Source organism: Tupaia chinensis, unplaced genomic scaffold, assembly GCF_000334495.1.
Source record: "Tupaia chinensis unplaced genomic scaffold, TupChi_1.0 Scaffold000235_1, whole genome shotgun sequence".
Classification (NCBI taxonomy): domain Eukaryota; kingdom Metazoa; phylum Chordata; class Mammalia; order Scandentia; family Tupaiidae; genus Tupaia; species Tupaia belangeri.
Genome location: NW_006159713.1, coordinates 6,273,832 through 6,292,679, shown reverse-complemented (window position 1 = coordinate 6,292,679; position 18,848 = coordinate 6,273,832). Strand labels below are relative to the sequence as shown.

The window sequence follows — 18,848 nt, the reverse complement described above, 5'->3', positions numbered from 1 at the left end:
TATAAAAAAGTATTAGACTTCAATCCTCCTTTATTGGGATTCAATCACAGGATTATTGGTTCTAAAATCTGTTTACCTACTAGATTATCTTCTCTGTAATAATAATAATAGCCTGTTATTTATCATTATAATTATCATTAATGCATGAAATGAAAAAGATACATATTGGGCAAATTATATCACATTAATAAATATATTCATAAAAATTAAAAAAAAAATACACACACACACATATATACATATATATAAACACATATATGTGTGTGTGTATTTTTTAATTACATACACACACATATATGCATATATATAAACACATATATGTGTGTGTGTGTGTGTATGTAATTTAGCCAGAAAACAAATAAGTAAACAAGGAAATCCTAAGCAATCCAGGCATAAGGAATTTCAAGGAAAGAGAAAAGGGGAAGAAGAAAAAAAAAGAGAGAGAGAGAGAGAGAGGAGGGGAGGGTAAAGAAAGAAAGAGGAAGGAAGGAAGGCAAGCAGCTAAGGAGACAGTCTGATGAGAGCCTGCAAATAGTAAAATAGAAACTGAACTCAAAGATGATTGCTCCTAAATTCTGAGTTCTTAATATGTGCCAAACTTGATTTTCAGTCCTAAACATCATATGTGGTGGATGTTTCATTCACAGATGAAGATGCTATATGTCAGAGAGGGCTCTGCAAAGTTACGCAGCATGCCTGTGGGCAAGTCCACTGCCTTCCATCTCTATTAGTATCTCCCTAGACCTTTATCCTCTGGAGCTTCCTGGTTGGTATTTCTGCTTCTGCTCAGCAACCTGATACAATCTGTCTCAAAGAGCATCTAGAATGTCCTGAACAGAAACAAATAATAATAAATCAGATTATCTTCGGCTTGAAATGTCTCAGAAAAATAAGTTGACAGTTTCTTTAAAAACAAGCGAATGAAAAAACTGAACGTGCAGGCCCAGCTACAATGGTGTAAGTGGTAGGGCATCACTACACAAGGCGGGAACCCATGGAAGGCCTTGCCTCAGTCAGATCTCAGAACAACCTAAACATACCAGACATGCTGGTAGGCACCTACAACCTAGCTAACTGGGAGACTGTGATAGGAAAAAATCACAGCATGGAAAGACAAAATACCTTTCTTTCTCTCTCTCTCTCTCTCTCTCTAGGAAAAAATTAACTAAACATCAACTTCCATACAACCCAGTATTTGCGCTCTTAGGCATTTATCCAAGAGAAATGAAAATTTATGTTCACACATAAACCTGCACATAAGTGTTCATAGCAGCCTTATTCAAAATAGGTAAAACTGGAAACAACTCAGTGGGTAGACAATTAAACAAGCCATGGTACATCCACCCCATGTAATATTACATTAGTGAGCAATGACAAGGAACAAATTATTGAACAAACCCATCCCAAAAACTTAAATACTATAAAATTCTATATATATAACATTTTGAAATGACAAAACTGTAGAAATGAAGAACAAATTAGTGATTGCCAGGCATTAGGGATGAGAACGAGGGTGGGAGGGACATGGACGTGACTGTAAAAGGGCAGACACAGAAAACTCGCTGTGATGATGAAAATCTTCTGTATCTTGACTGTGAGTGGCAACAGACAGGCATGAATTGTAAGTTAGTCATGTTCTTCTTGGTATTCAATGCCTCTACTTATCACCTACGGGTAGAAAGTCTCCATCTATTTATTCTAACTTATGTTTCAGTGCAAGTCTCTGTATCAGTAGAATATCCCAGAATACAGAGAACAGACATACTTCCAGGAGTAAATAGAAGAATGGGAAAGAACATAGATACAAGCGGTAATAAAAAATGGACAAGATGAAAATGCCATGTAAATTCAGCAAGGACACACTGACCTCCCTCTGTGCCAGGCACTGTGCTATGTACTATAGAGACACGAGATGAGATTGTCTTAGCCTTTAGACTCCAGGTGGTCCCTGATGACTCTACCTGAGATGCTTATCAGGAAAGGACATTATTTGGGTAATCTGTTAGGTACCTAGACAGTCTGAACAGAAGAGGTCTCTATTTTAGGACAATGATCACTAGGAAAGTAATGTAGTCAGGGATCAGCCCAGTGGCCCTTATCCCCTTCAACCGGAGTGGGACCATTTTTTACCTTTATCGCTACTGAACTTGTTTAATCAACACATGATCCCACAATCAAAAAGCATTTGAAACCGCTGTGTGTGAGGCATCCCAGATCTGGGGCTACTTTAAGAGCAAAAGGATTTTGAGAACATTCTGTCATTTCAAGACAATATTTGCCTTAAGCCTTTCCCACTTCTGTCTTTAAGAAATAGATAAATACGAGCAATGTACTGACATTCTCATTTTCAAGTCCCCAGTGGGCTTCATTGTCACAGTCACCCGGGGTTATCAAGTTGCTTCCTTCACAATTGCTGGCCAGGGTAGGCCTTACACAGGCTATCATATGCTTCACACATCCAACTCCAATTGGAATAGAGCTGTCTCATTCTTCAGAACACAACAAAGGTTACTATTGATTTCTACTTGTGTTTAACTCTAACAGTGTTTAACACTTGAGCTTTCAGCCTGAAGGCCTTGGAAGCACCAGGAATTTTTCCAATGGAAGGTATCCCTCTTCCTCATGAGGATGTTTATTTTATGGTTTTTCAGATCATCAGTGGAAAGCACCATTCATAAGCTGAAAGGCCATACTGCAAAAAGACCTGGTGTCATGTGTTTACCAAACCCCACACCCTCATCTGCCATCATGCCAGAGGCTTTACCCAGGATTAGCCATTCTGATTTACTAAGTGATCAGAGCAAATTCAGAGGGGGAAATGGCAACCTCTAATATATGTACACAGTTTCCAAGACTAACATAAAACATTACAGACTGTTCTTTGACATGGTCCTCCCAATAGCCCTGCACGTACATAAAGGATAAGGCAGGGATTTCCATGACTATTTGAAAGATGAGAAAATGGATTCAGCAAAGCATTTAGGGAGTTGAGGCTAGAGTTCTTAGTTCTTGGGGCTCTTTCCAGTGTATGTTGTATCTTCTCATAAATATCATTTGACTGGCTTTTCTCTCTGAAATGAAGAGTTATTTGAACTACACTGACCGAAATTATCATTCCCTTTCATCAGAGCCAATTTTAACCCACATTTGGTTGAAGGGAAAAAAAGGGGGGCATAAAAAGTCTCTGACGCTGGTATAAATCTTTATTCTTCAAATCTATACTTCCCCATAACTGTATCTAAATAATTAGTTCATATATTATTTTGTGTAGCCAAAATATCTAAATAAAGAAAAATAGTTTTTAAATATTGATTTAATAATTTGTTACAATTTAGTAAAGGAAAAAATAAGGAACGTTTTATGTTAAGTGTTGCAATGAAAATGTGCTAGAAGTTCATGTCAACGTGTAAAGTCAATATTTGCAGTAAATATAAATGTAGAAAATTTAAAAAAATAATAAATAATTAGTTGTTCCTCTCAAAGGCCCTATCAGATTGGGTAACACCTACTAATTTTTCCTGAACAGAGATTACAAATATAGTTTACTCATAAATAATCTCACATGATTACAAGAATAATAATGATAAATCACTATTTAACATTTTTTATCTGAATTTCCCAATAACTTGTGCTATTTGACTCATGACAAGGTAAAGTCAAGTATATATTGTAGCTTATTAGTACAATAGATGAAAAAACTGAGGAGAACAAAATTAGTTAAAGTATATGAGATGGCACACCTAATAAAAGGCAGATCTGGACACCAGCAGATTTCATACCCTCTAAAATTTATTCTCTTGCCCCTATATTATGTTGCTTAAGCAGAGAGTTTAAGGAGGAAATACTTAGGTGTCTCCCGCAAAAAGCAGGCTGTCTAATTCTTTCTTTTTCCCACAAATATATATTGAGCATCTGTTATATGCCAGATATTAGTCTACTCACTGGCATCATAGTGGTGAGCAAAACAAAGTCCCCACCCTCTAGAAGCTGACATTCTAAATGCTAACACTAATAGTTTATAAATGAGTATTATTCATTACCACCTATTCTGCTCCACAAAAAGAAAATAAGACTTCTTTTACATACATATCAAAAAAAAGGAAAAATTATACCTGTAGTTTTGGTTAAAATGTGAAGACAATAATTCTTGATCTTTTGATTCCAAGATGCTAGTTAAATACCTGACTCACCACTCCCATTCACCACTGTTATGTAGCCACAGTAGGCTGGGGTTCTGTACAGTTCTCTGCATGTTAGCTATATCTTCACTGCTTTTTTGCTAAACTATGCCTAAACTCCTAAACAGAAAGCATAGCAGAATACAAGGAAGTGTTTTGTTATTATAGGATAACCATGAATCCAAAGGCAATTACTGAGTCATCAGGAAAGCTATGATGCATTTTGTCACAGAAAAACATAGAAAAATAGATCATTACTTTCCCGAGACCTACTATTGGCAAACCTCAATAGCTTAACCAGGAATGGTACAAATATTTCATGACCCAACTCACAACTGAGGTGAATATTGATATTCTGGGTCACATTATTATCACCAAGAATTTTGTATTTTAAAATTCCTGCCCTGAAGAAAGGAGTAACTTGTTAAATCATCATAAACCATGTATATGTGTATATGTGTGTGTGTGTGTTTGTACACACTAACACACTATCATGGATCTGTACATCGTATGTGTTGGCTGCCAATCCAGAAATGTATGTCACTTTCAGCATAATTTTTTTTCAAATTCATCAGCTTAACCTATCTTCCAAAGAGGAAGAGAAGAAAGAATCAGGAGGCATGAGAAACCGATATGATTCATACTAGAAAGGAGCATGATATCAACTACTAAAGTTCGCCAAGTCTCCATCTTTTTATAGTCCACAGCATGTGAGAATCAAACATCTTAGGTGAGTTAATAAAAGTGTTGCTTTTACTAAATTTAAGAGATATGCCCTAGGCTGTAAAGCCTTAGGACCACTTGAAAGAGTTGGGTTCCCTACATTAAACAGAATTCATCCAATATCATTCAAGGTGTTTTAATTTAGGAATTGCTTACAAGAGTTCAGAGATAGTTTAGAGAACAAACTAAAGCTGCCGGGAATAATGAGAAACTACAGTAACACAATCGTACCCCTGAATGCTGAATAGGGCATGAAATTTAGAGGCAGTACTGAATCATTCAGAGCAGGATTGAAGAGAAGCTCAGGACTGCCACTACTACCCCTGCACTCAGCCTCTCCTCTCCTACCTGTCATGCTCTCACATATGATCCAAATAGGATTAGCTATACATACGATGTGCTGTTTAATTTTTCTGTGTTTCTTGGAGTTAGAGTACATAATGATGTCTGCCCTAGCTTTAACCCAAGCTATAAAATCCAGTCATATTCATGCTTGTTCAATACTGCATGGTGCTTAGCTCACTGCCAGGAACCTCCTAAGTAGGTTTTCAAAAATCGTACAAAATAAAGAAAGAAATTATCCTGACATACACATACACACATTGGATCATAGAAGATAGTAAGATTAGATTCTATTCTGTGCTGATGAGACACCCTTTGCAATTTTAGTTTAATTCTATGTATCTTTATGTTAAGGGGAACTTTGAAAAATCAGAATACTCCTCAGATAAGTGCAAGGACTTTAAGTCCTGGAAGTCATTTGGTAACTATTGTGTTAGATTTCCAGTTCACTCCAAATCTACACATTAAAAGTTACATCTTTTCTAAATATTCTCAGATGCATTTGCACAGAAGGGGAGATTATTTTTTAACTGTGATGGGGTAAAAATTTATATGTGTACATCATGCCTAGTACATCTTATCCTAATCATGTGATTATGAGATTGTGAATGTTTGCATGAACTGGCAGGAGAGAATGAAAGATACTGAAATTTTATATTTTCAAATCAAAAACTCACATTTTTATAAGACTATTTCAAGAGCCTCTGTAACCAAAGTAATGCACATGCTCATCATAAGGGCATAGCTGCAAACCAATTGTATTCTCTTAAACTCTTACCTTAAATAAATAAAATGAACCCAAAAAAAGGTAAAAATAAGGAAACAAGAAAGAAAACATCGCCATATTCAATGGTTTTATGTGACAGAATATAGTACCTAGAATTTTTTTTTCAACAAAGGAGCCATTTTCCAAACTCAGCTCTAAGAAACTATAAGAAAAATGTTTAATCTTGGCACTTTCTCCTTTAAGCTGCCAGTATACACTCCTAGCAAGTCTTCTCTAAAAATTAGTTTATACTGATACATTTTTAAGAACATGTGGCTATAGCTCTGATTAGATCACTGACTGCAAATGAGAATGCCGACGGAAACCCAGTTTTATATATTATAAACATGCTGTACTCAGAGGCTGAAAGGTTCAGGATGCTACACTGAGGAGTATGCATGCATGTCTTTTCTTCTTCCATTTTGGGCTATAGTTAGAATTCATGCTAATATCATTTCCCATTTCCTAGGGAAGAAATTAAAAGTCAGAAACTATTTAAATTACTTGAATCCTCTCCCATGAGAAGAATTTGTATACCTCAGAAATGAATGTGGCTCTTTGATAGGGAATGCTTATTTGCTGTTGACAGCTTTTTAGTGAAAAAGATAGAAATCAGATTGAATTTCGACAGTGAGAAATTGAGAGCTTGTTCTGCCAGCAGGAGGCTGAGGCCTCTAATTTTACCTCTACAAAACAAAGATGAACCAAGAATATAATCTACCTACTTTTCAAAAACAAAACATAAGAATTCTTCATGTAGCTGGCTTCAAAGTAAGAAAAATTGCACACAGGGCTAGCTCTGTTCTATCCATCTTGGTATTAATATAATAGCTGGACTGTATTCAAAAGCAGATAGAATAGATTCCAAATTCCATTATACTCTCTATTCTGAACTTTTCATTTGAACAATGAAGTCCACAATAACCCTATCAAACTTCCTTAAACCAAAGGTCTAACAGTCCCTGAATACCAAAATATCTCTAACATACAAATAAAATTCTATTCTACATGCAAAATATTGATTGTCAAAGATATGTTTTTGCAGCATTGGTGATATACAGAAAACCTTCATTAGATTCTAGTGAGCTCTTAATGATATATAATAAATCTGAATAGACAATACTCATTTTGTAATAGAAATAAAATTTAGCTTTGGCAAGTCTCTCAGATTCTTCAAAAACATTTAGTTTTCCAATGCTCAGATCCGAGACAGCAGCAATGTTTATAAATTTCACATGCCAAATGAAGCTGAGGAGGAAAAATGTCATAACAATTTTCTAAGTTAGTGTATTATGATTATGGAAAGACTTGTGCTAACAGAGATTTTTAGCATAAGGTATATCTATTTCTAATACCATGACGCTGTGTGTTTTTTCTCAGGAAGAAACAGGGTAGGTGTTATTACAGTCTCCAAACAGGGCTCTTTTTCACCCTTACCAGAACAAACAGAGAAAGAAAATAACAACTACTACTACCAAACTGCCAGACAAAAGAGCATGTCATGTTTCAGGGAACAAAATTAATCAAATGCAAAAGTAAATATAATGAAAGGAAGCAATACAGTATGTTAAACAAAATTCAGTTACTTATAGGAATATTACATGAAAGGACTGAATGACTATTTAAAAAGTAGGTATTAACATTTGATGGATAAGTTAAATAGCATACATATTATAATTATAATACATTTGGTTTTAGTAAGCTTCAACCATGTGTTTTCAATAAACTTAAAATAAATTAGCACCAAAAAAATAAAAATAAACCAGCTCTTTGCATATTTAGGTATTAATACTATGTGCTGGTAAAACTATAGAAAGTAACCAAAGCCCTACTGAGCTTGTTAGTTTAAAATAATTCATTTTACTAAGGTACTCAATTTTCATTGAAAAAGTAATATCAGAACTTTATTTTAAAAACTAAGCATTTGTCCAGTTTTATCTTAGAACTATACAACAGAAAAAGTCAGTCCAATGGAAAAAAAATAACTTAGTTTCCACTTCTGAAAATATTATATATTATCCTGAAAAAAATCTCCTAAAAAACTAGAAATGCCACATAGAATATAGTAAATACCCTTTCAAAGGCTATTGGTCAACCAGATCAAAAACACTCAGATGAAAATATAAGAATGCAAGATAGAAGGATAAACAATAAAAGGTTTTTTTAAGTAGACAAACATAAATAAATGTTTATCATAAAAAAATTAGTAATGCATTGTGGTATTTAATACACACAGAAAAGTATAGGGTAACAACAACACAGGAAAAAGGGAGATAAATAAAACTGAAGTATTCTAAAGTCTTGGAACGTTTACAGAAGTGGTAAAGGTACTAAATGATATTACACTGGAATAAGAATATATATTCTAATTTTTTTTAAATCACAAAAAGAATAGTAAAATTAACAATATCAATCCCAAGAGAACTAGTGGAAGAAAGAGGGGAGAGAGAGATAAGAGCAGGAACTAATATAGAAAACAAACATAATAAAGAATAAATCAATAAATATGAAAACTTTATTTGAAAAGATAATAAAATTGATAGCCTACTAATAAAGATGATTAGTAAAAAAGAGAGAAAAATGGTACCAGTTTTACAAACCATCAATTTCAGTAATGAACAAGAAAACACTACTGTAATTCTTGTACATATTAACAAGATTAGAAATGATATTGTCAGGACCATAGTTGGCATAGTGACTCTATCTCTAGACTCCCATGTAGTCAACTGCAGTTTGAGTCCCAGACCCGGTGGCTTAAACTCATGCCAGGCATGTGCCCAAGATCCCGAGAGGAGAATGAAGAAGGGCATGGCCATCCCCTCTGGGGGTAGGGGGGAGGGTGATTTCTCACTTCTTGTCTCTGGTGAGCATACTCAGCTTATAGTAAAAATCTCTCAAAAAAAAATGTACAACTCTACCTCAATAAAAGTGTTTTTAAAAGATAATAGTATTGAGGCTGGCAGCTGGTGTGGTGGTTAAGGCAATGGACTCCCACATGATGACTGCAACTCGAATTCCAGTTTGCTTTCTCATTTTCCCTTTGTCTGTCTCTCTCTGGTAAAATTTTAAAAGTAATAACAGATAAAATTAAGTAGATAAATAATTCTTTTTAAAGATAAAGATATTATCAACATATTTATGCTGAATTTAAAATTTTAAATGAGAAAAAATTTTAAAATAAATACAACTTTAAAAGAAATACAGAAAAAAATAAAAACAGGAAACCTTGAATAGTTTTATATTTATACAGGAATTAAATCCATTGTTAATTATTCCCACAATAAAATTGCAACCCAGATGAATTGTTAAATTAATTCCTCTAAATATTAAATAAAGAAATAACTCTGACATTATATTACCTCTTCTATAGAACAGAATAAAAATGGGGAAAATCTCTGGGACCAGTAAATGGCAAAAGGCTACATTGCTGGACTCCTACGTAGTCGACCGTGGTTCGAGTCCCAGACCCGGTGACTTAAACTCATGCAGGGCACATGTGCATGCATGCCCAAGATCCCAAGAGGAGAATGGAGGAGAAGGGATTGCTGTGTGGCCATCTCCCTGGGGGGTGGGGGTGGGGAGTGATTTCTCGCTTTCTGTCTCTCTGTTTCTGTCTTTCTGGTGAGCGCACACACCGTTATAGCAAAAACTTCTCAAAAAAAGGGGGGGTGGTCTCAAATTCAATTTATAATGGCAGCATTAACTTAACACCAAAAACTGATGAGGAAAAAGACTTTTTTTAATGAATACAGATACAAAATCTTGAACAGAATAAAATTCAGCATATTAGAAAATATATTATAATAAAATTATGTTTCTTCTAAACAAACAAGAGTCATTTATCATTGAGAATTCAATGTAATTCACCAAATTAAGAGAATAAAATAACAGAAAAATTTATGATCATGTTTATAGATGTAAAACATGTTTTCATAAACATCCTCTTTTATCATTTCAAAACAACTCTCAGCAAATTGTAAATAGAATTAACTTTTAAAAAATTAAAAGTTTTCTTAAAAAGTCATTTATTTCTTCCATGGGCAAGAGGGACAGAGTGAGAAAGAGAGAGATGGTACAACCAAAATGTCTTGATTCTACAGTGCACCCCACCCAGCCTTAGCTAGCCCAGAATCATGGACGTGTGTGTGCCCGGCATACTCAGGGAAGTTTTCTGATGTGAACCCAGATCCTTCCAATGTGAGTCAGCCTCACAGGGTGTCATGTTTTACTGCTATGCCACCATCTAATCCCTAGAATTACTTCCTTAATTTGGTAAGGTCATATATTTATTTTAAAATACTGTAAAGCCTATACTTTATATTTCATCCATTTTCCTATTAAAAAGCCTCATACTTTATGATGAAATATTGGAAGATGTTTCCAATATCAATACTATGGTCCAAAAGTGTGTGTCCCCCAAAAATATATAGGTTGAAATCTAATCCCCCATGTGATAGTATTAAGAAGTGACCCTTAGGAGTTAATAGATCATGAGGACAGGCCTCTCAAAAATGGGATCAGTGTCCATGTAAAAGAGGCCAGAAGGAGCTTGTCTGCCCTTTTTCACCAGGTGAGAACACAGCAAGAAAGCACTATCTGTAAGTAAAGAGACCTCACCAGTCACTTGATTGCTGAGCATCATGACCTTGGGCATGTCAGCCCTTAGAATTGCAAGAAATTAATGTTATTTATAAGCTACCCAGTTTATGGCATTCTGTTATCAGCCCAAATAAATACAATCAAGAATGATAATGCCAACTCTGACCAATCCTATTCCACATTTGATAATGGAAAAGTTGGTCATAACTTTAAAATTTTTAAAAGGCATATATTAGGAATAAAATGTCATTATTTATGACATGGTTGTTGCCATACAAAGTTCAATACTGCATGAAACATGTCAGAAAGAAGACCACACTAGAGAGAAACTATGTATAACTGTCATGGAGCAGCTGTAAGTAAGTTTATGACAGTGGGGTAGGAATAGTTTTCTAGTTATTCTAGAAAATATTCTAGATATTCTAAATATTCTGCAGCTTCTATTTTTTGGCAGAACTGAACAGAGAAAACACCTTATGGAAGGTGTTTTCATTCTAAAATGATACCCTCCTCCCCGCTGTATTTCTATGCATAGCAATATAGAGGAGCATCCATTTAGAAAACAGTTTTTAGAATGCAGATTTAAGAAGAAGGGGGATAAAATCACAAGAAGTAAGTGGGTAGTTAGTGAAGTTGCTAAATTTAATGGGGCTGATTTTGTTTTAATCAACTAGATTAAGGTTTGGAATTCATTTGTGGTTTATATTGGGTCATGTACTGAATCAGCTATTTAAAAAATTATACATACACACACATACAGGTGTAGATAGGTAAATATAGGCAAGCTTATATGTTAACACATATGATCAGGGTATTTTTTCTGTGATTCCAGAATGAAAGAATTAGTTCTTGTTCATTTGTTTTGAGAGACATTTTTGCTATCAGGTGCATGCACTCACTGGAGAGACAGAGAGACAGAAAGTGAAAAAATCACCTCCCGGGGTGGATGGCTATACCACAATCCCTTCTCCCCCCGTTCTCCTCTCAGAATTTTGGGCACATATGCACATGCACCCGGTGTGAGTTTTTAAGCCGCCAGGGACTCAAACCGTGGTCGATTACATGGGAGTCCAGCTATGTAATCATTGCACCATCTGCTGGTCCCAGTTCTTGTTCATTTCTTAAAGCATAATAAAGAGTTGAGAAGACAAAAACATTTGAATTCTGAATATTTTCTTAAAAGATAATAAACAAAGTATCTATTTTTTAGATACTGGTGCTCACTTCAACAGCACATATACTAAAATTGGAATGATACAGAGAAGATTAGCATGGCCCCAGCGCAAGAATAACACACAAATTCATGAAGCATTCCTTATTTTTTCCACAGGACACCAGTGCATGCAAGAATTCATGAACAAGAAACTGTCAGACATAATAGCAAGGATTGTAGGCACAAAATCAGAAATTAAGATTCTAAGCATAGGTGGAGGTAGAGGTGAAATTGATCTTCAAATTCTCTTCAAAGTCCAGGCTTACTACCTAGGAGTTCATATTGACAATTAAGTTGTTGAACCAAGTGCTGAACAAATCACCAAGTACAAAGAGCTTGTAGCCAAGACAGCAAACCTCAAGAACATAAAGTTTGCTCGATGTAACGAGACATTGTCTGAATATCAAAATAAAATGATGGGGGAAAAAAGAGCTTCAAAAATGGGACTTTATTTATATGATTCAGGTGCTGTGTTATATAAAAGACATTCCAGTTACTCTGAAATTCTTCCATAGTCTCTTAGCTACCAATACTAAGATTCTCATTATTCTTGTGTCAGGAACCAGTGTCTAGGACAAGCTGTGGAAAAAGTATGGATCCCACATACCCCAAGATGACCTCTGCCAGTATGTCACATTGTCTGACCTCACCCAAATGCTGGGCCACCAGGAGATTAAGTACGAGTGTTATGACCATCTGTCCACCATTGACATATCTGGTTGCTTTATTGATGGAAATGAAAATGGAGACCCGCTTTGATTTTTTGACAGAAACCTGCAACTTTAACACAACAGCATCATCTGATCTCAAAGCAGAATTATGAAAAATCTACAAAAGCCTGAATTTAGTATTAAGAAAGAGGGGAAGATTCTTTTTAATAATAAGCTGAGTTTCATATTGGTTGAGTCATAAATATCAGTCATGTGCATTCAAAAGTCGTATTTTGAACAATGTTAGTCATTCATTTATTTCCCTATTAAAATTATGAATACATCTTATAACAAAAACAAGCAAACAAAAAACACCCCTTTCTGGCTTTTTCTTATTCCTGATTTTCTGCTTGCTTACCAAAAAGCTTAAAGCCCTGTTTGCCATGATAGGATTAAACAAAAAGCAAGTATGGTCCTTCACGGACTTCCCTATGTTCTCCCATCTCAACTTTTAATTAAAATGCTGTCAGCTGGGGATTAAAGGGAGAAAAATACAAAGGCAATTATGTACAGAAAACAAAAAGCGTATTTCACTGAAGCATAAGCTATTACCATTTTCTTGGCTATCTGATCATCTGAATTTAAGAACTACATGCTGAGCCCTGTGAGACACCAACATCCAACTCTGCAGAGAGAGCGAGTCAGTGCCAAAGCAGGAAAAACGAGCAAGAGTTACCTTTGTAAATCAGCAAAGATCAAAGCTAAGGAGAAGATGTCATTTGGCTTATAGCAAATCCACATATGCCTGAACTTCATCATGAGGGATTGCCAAGGGTTGGCATAATAGTTACATCTCTGGACACCCATGTAATGGACTGTGGTTTGATTCCTGGACCCAATGGTTTAAAACTCACGCTGGGTACACGTGCGTGCCTGCCTAAAATCCCAAGAGGAGGATGGAGGAGAAGAGATTATGGTGTGGCCATCCCCCTGGGGGGTGATTTCTCACTTTCTGTCTCTCTGTTTTGCCAGGGATTGTATGTGCCCTATAGCAAAAAATCTCTCTAAAAAAAAAAATTAAAAATAATGAATTAATTAAGTTAGACAAAATTACCAGTTATCAAACAATAAAATGATAAGTACTGTAAGCCCATACACACTAAGAGAACACAAGATCAATGTAGAAAAGAATTAGTCTGGGAGGGCTTGATTCAAGTGCTAAAATGTCAATTAGTCCTTGTAGGATAAGTCAAATAAGACAGGCAGATAGAAGAGTACATAAATTATTGTTATTCAGTCTACCAATCAGTTTTCTTGATTACATGCAACAGGAATCAATTCTAACATACATATAAAAAAATGAATTTACTGAGGGCCAGCTGGTGGCATGATAGTTAAGGCAGTTGGATCACACACAGCAGACTGCACACTTCAAGTCCTGGATCTGGTAGCTTGAAAAATATGCTGTGCATATGTGCATGCATGCTCAAAATCTTGAAAGGAGTCGAAAATGGAGAAGGGATTGTGGCATGACTTTCTCCCTGGGGAGTGTGTGTTTTCTCTCTCTCTCTCTCTCTCTCTCTCTCTCTCTCTCTCTTTCTCTCTCCCCCCCCCTCTCTGTGGTGAGCACAAGTGCCCTCTGGTAAGTTAAAGAAGAACTTATTGGAAGGATTATAGTATACTTCAAAGAATAGACAGAAAGTGAAAAACAAAGGTAGAAAATGGGCAGGAACTAAGGGAGCCCACATATCAGTGAAACAGCCAAGGTTACTTAGTAGAAATAGTTTAGCGAAGTCTCCTCCACTGGCATACAACCAGAACAGACAGCAGACAGTTGATGCCACTACAAATGACTCTTTATGGTGCTACTATAATAATGACTATCCAAACTATTCTTTGGCATTTGGGTAACTCCCTTGATATTAAAAACAAAGATGGAATAACTGTATATCTGCATGCAGAAGAATAAGAGCAGACCTTTATCCCACACCATATTAAAAGAGTTATCTAAAAATGAATTAAAGACTTACATGTAAGATCTGAACTGTGAAACCACTAGAAGAAAACATAAAGAAAAAGCTCCATCACATCAGTCTGGGCAATGATATTTTTTAATATGTGAACACAAGAGAACTAAGGACAAAAGGAAAAATAGATACATAGGACTGCATCAAACTAAAAAGCTTCTGCACAACCAAGGAAACAATCAACAGAGTGAAGAGACAATCTACAGAATGGGACAAAAATATTTGCAAACCAGACATCTGAAAAGGATATATCCAAAATATACAAAAAACTTGAAAAACTCAATACTAAGAATTCAACAAGCATTCCCTTTCTGTATTTTGCTAATAAATTGTGCATTTTATATATGGTTAAACAATTCTCTTAAAAAAAAAATACATAGGGAGTTTAAATTATCTTAAGTTTGGGACCAACACATAGCGTGGTAGTTAAGGTGGCTGGATCCCCATGCAGCCAACTGCGGTTCAAGTCCTGGACCCGGTGGCTTAAACTCATGCCGGGTATGTGTGCATGTGTGCCCAAGATCCCGAGAGGAGAATGGAGGAGAAGAAATTGTGGCATGAGCATCTCCCATGGTGGGTGCTTTCTCATTTTCCCTCTCTCTGTGTCTCTCTGGTGAGTGCACATGCCCCATAGCAAATTTTTTAAATTAATAGAATAAGGGGCTGGTAGATGGCATGGTAGTTAAAGTAGACTCCCATGTGTCTGACTGCAGTTCAAGCCCTAAACTTGGCAGCTCATTTTTTTTTTTTCGGAGAGGTTTTTGCTATAGGGTGCGTGCACTCGTCAGACAGAGAGAGACAGAGATAGAAAGCAAGAAATCACCCCCCAGGGGGGATAGCCACGCCGCAATCCCTTCTCCTCCATTCTCCTCTCGGGATCTTGGGCACACACGCACATGTGCCCAGCGTGAGTTTAAGCCACCAGGTCCAGGACTTGAACTGCAGTCGACTACATGGGAGACCAGGGACATAGCCATTACACTAACTGCTGGTTCTGGCAGCTCATTTTCTCACTTTACCTTTCTCTCACTCTGTCTCTCTCTGGTCAAATTAAAAAATATAATAACAAATAAAATTAAATAAATAAATAATTATTTTTAAAAACAATAAAATAAAATATCTTAAGTTTGGTTGTGTTAAAATTATTCTTATACAGAGATTCTGTAAGAAATTTCTAAGATTTTTTTAATGTTTCAAAAACCAGCAACATGATTCCCAATGATCTAGGTGTTGGAAAAGCATAGCAATGCTGGAAATCCTATCTGAGTTTCAATGATAGCAGTTTTGTCTTTTCCAAGGTTCTCTTCATTTCAAAAACTGCCACATGAAGACATCCACAAGAAAGCCTGGAAATGTCAAGGCCCTAGAAAATCCGGTTCTATTTTTTTAAGAATTATTTTATTCTATTTTATTTTATTTTAACCAGAGAGGGGAAGAGAGAGAGAGAGAGTGAGAAAGCAAGCCATCAGGTCCAGGGCTCGAACCATGGTCAGCCATGTGGGAGTCCAACGCCCTTAACCACCATGCCATCTGCCAGCCCCAAGCTGGTTTTATTGAAATGTTCCTAAAATAAATGAGGTTCTCTGTCCATGGGCTGCTGGACATTGTAATGGGGACTAAAATACATAAATCAAAGAGAAAACAATCAATGAACACTGTCTAGTAATTGCTCCACAATTCATATATAACACATAGCATAGATGGTAAAGGTAAAACTTAAAAATCATTGAGAACTTACTATGTGCTTCTCATTGTATTGACTTCACACTGTATATGATACTTTATTTCTTGCACATGTGCCTTTATTTCTTATATATATGCCTATATTTCTAGCAATTTATCCCACCTCTTTTAGACTGGATCAAATATTCTTATCCCAATTTTCATACTGGATTGTTATGAAGATCAAATGAATGAGTGGATATAAGAAATGTTTTTGAAACTTTAATGCAAGGGATCATAATGAAAACAGTTGCATTTAATTACTCAACCCCCATTCAGGCTCTCCAAATATTCAGGACAATATTCTATTCTTTGCTTTGCTTCTCCTCTGAGAATCTCAAGCTGGAAGCATGCTTTTAAATGCAGCTCCACTGGCTCCAAGACACAGATCTACTCTATAAAAGATAAATTGAAGCTTGTTTCTAAAAGGACACTGAAAGCTGCCAGGAGAGAAGACGTATCAAAGAAAGGACATCACGATGTCACTCGTTCTTTCCATCTGCACTTGTGATTGAGAAAAATGTTTTCTTTAATACAACTTAGTATTTGAAAGAAAATGACAAAATGAGAACTCGTCCCTTCATCATTTACATTACGCCATAGGGTAAAAATTTGAAATAAGACATTTTGATTCATACCAATTGGCGGAGTGTGCCCAACAATGGAAATGGTCACCTTTATTCCTAGGCAGCCCAGTTATGCACATATAGTTCTGGATGGTACTAATAAGAGTATTGGTATTGAGACATAGCATACATAGGTGTACTTTGAAATTTTTTTCTAATCACAATAGTTTAATAGCACTAGCTAACATGGATACGGTAGTAACAATATGCCCATTGCTATTAGAAATATAAACTTATTTAAATCTGCCCAACAGATTTAAATATAAGCAGGTTTCAAAAGGTTTGTGAAAATGGAATTAAAACATAAAAATTAAAACTTTATTTCTCAACAAGTTCCATCAAGGTCAAACTACTTTTGCAGGCAATGAAACCAGCCATTTAGTTCATTCCCACAGAACTGAAGGTCCTGACAATGTAACCATATTGAAGCAGTCTCTTTTACACTAACTGATGAAAAATAAGTGTCTTTAAAGATTTTTTTAGGATTATAAAACAAACAAACAAACAAAAAAGTTAGAAGGAGGCAAATGAGGACAGTAGTGATTTCCCACCTTATAAAATTGCCCTTGTTTGATAAGAGGAATGAACAAAATCATTGTTTTGATGGAGAAAAACTCTCTGGTGAAACTTTCTTGGACATTTTTCTGGTAAATCTTCAGTTAACTTTCTCAAAACAATCATAATAAACAGTTATCATTCTTTGGCCCTCCAGAAAGTCAACAAGTAAAATGTCTTGAACATCTCAAAAAAACTATTGCCATGACCTTTACTCTTAATCCACCTATTTTTGCTTTGCAGACCACCTCCACCTCTAGGAAGCTGTCCCTTTGCTTATGCTTTGTCTTCAGGATCATACCAATTGGACCACCTTTAGCCCCTGTAACAATTCTTTGAAGAGATGCTTTAGGATCTTGATACCAAATTTAAGATTTCTATTAAAATCTTCGTTCTTGTCTACAGCTGATATAGACACAATAGTCTGGCACCCATTGGGCAGAAGGTTTGCTCAACTTTAATTTTTAGCCGGAATTGTGTGAGCTGAACCAATCAAGGTGTCTATGGTGTTGGCTATTGTTTCTGCCATTAATTGTTGGTCCTTTTCAATTAGGACACAGGCAAGATTAATTTTGTCCTCACAAAGTGATGTAGATAGTCTGCCACTACAAGCACCATCTTCAACATCATCTTGTCTCTTCCTAAAATGAGTTACTCTAAAATGAGTAAACTGTTGATTTCTTCAGGACATGATCTTCATAAAATTTTTGTAAAGCACCAATGATCTCACCATTTTTCCACCCAAGCTTCACCATAAATTTGATGTTTGTTCTTCTTTCAATTTCAGCAGAATCCATCTTGTTCTGACGGGCTCTTTTCAAATTGCTGTCTTGTCCTTCTTAGTGTTTCAAACTAGATCTTCATTTCAAACTGGTTCCTCCATAACTCTCTCCATTCTTCCATGAACTATGCTTTGAAATTTTAGTATTTCTAAAACTACTGTCATCAAAGCCAAAGCTCCCAGCACCTTTCATTTGGTCTACTTCAAAGGCTCCCAACTGGTCTTCATGTTTCTATTCCCTCCTACTTTGCTGCAATCTATTCTTAAAATAGTAACCAGAGTTATTCTTCTAAATGTATATGTGTGTATGTATCAATAAATCTCTATAGTCACATACACACACAAGTGTATATTAGATCAAGTGACTCCCTTGTTCGAAAGTACCCAATTGTTCCATCATATTAAGAATAAAATCCAAGGGGCCAGCAGATGGCATAGCAGTTATGTTGTTGTACTCCCACATGGCTGACCATGGTTCAAGTCCAAGACATGACAGCTTGAAACTCATGACAGAAGCATGTGCATGTGTTCCCAAGATCCCAGAGAATGGAGGAGAAGGAATTGTGGTGAAAAGAAAAGAAAAGAAAAGAAAAGAAAAGAAAAGAAAAGAAAAGAAAAGAAAAGAAAAGAAAAGAAAAGAAAAGAAAAGAAAAGAAAAGAAAAGAA

At 35.7% G+C, this 18,848-nt stretch overlaps 1 non-coding gene and 1 pseudogene across 1 annotated transcript; both read left to right on the top strand.

The window, feature by feature from the left end:
- Window positions 1-1,524: 1,524 nt before the first annotated feature.
- Window positions 1,525-12,733, top strand: LOC102490158 (histamine N-methyltransferase-like; annotated as a pseudogene).
- LOC114007799 (U6 spliceosomal RNA) lies at window positions 11,825-11,931 on the top strand. The gene has a single exon (XR_003549388.1). It is a non-coding gene; the product is annotated as a U6 spliceosomal RNA (small nuclear RNA).
- Window positions 12,734-18,848: the final 6,115 nt, after the last annotated feature.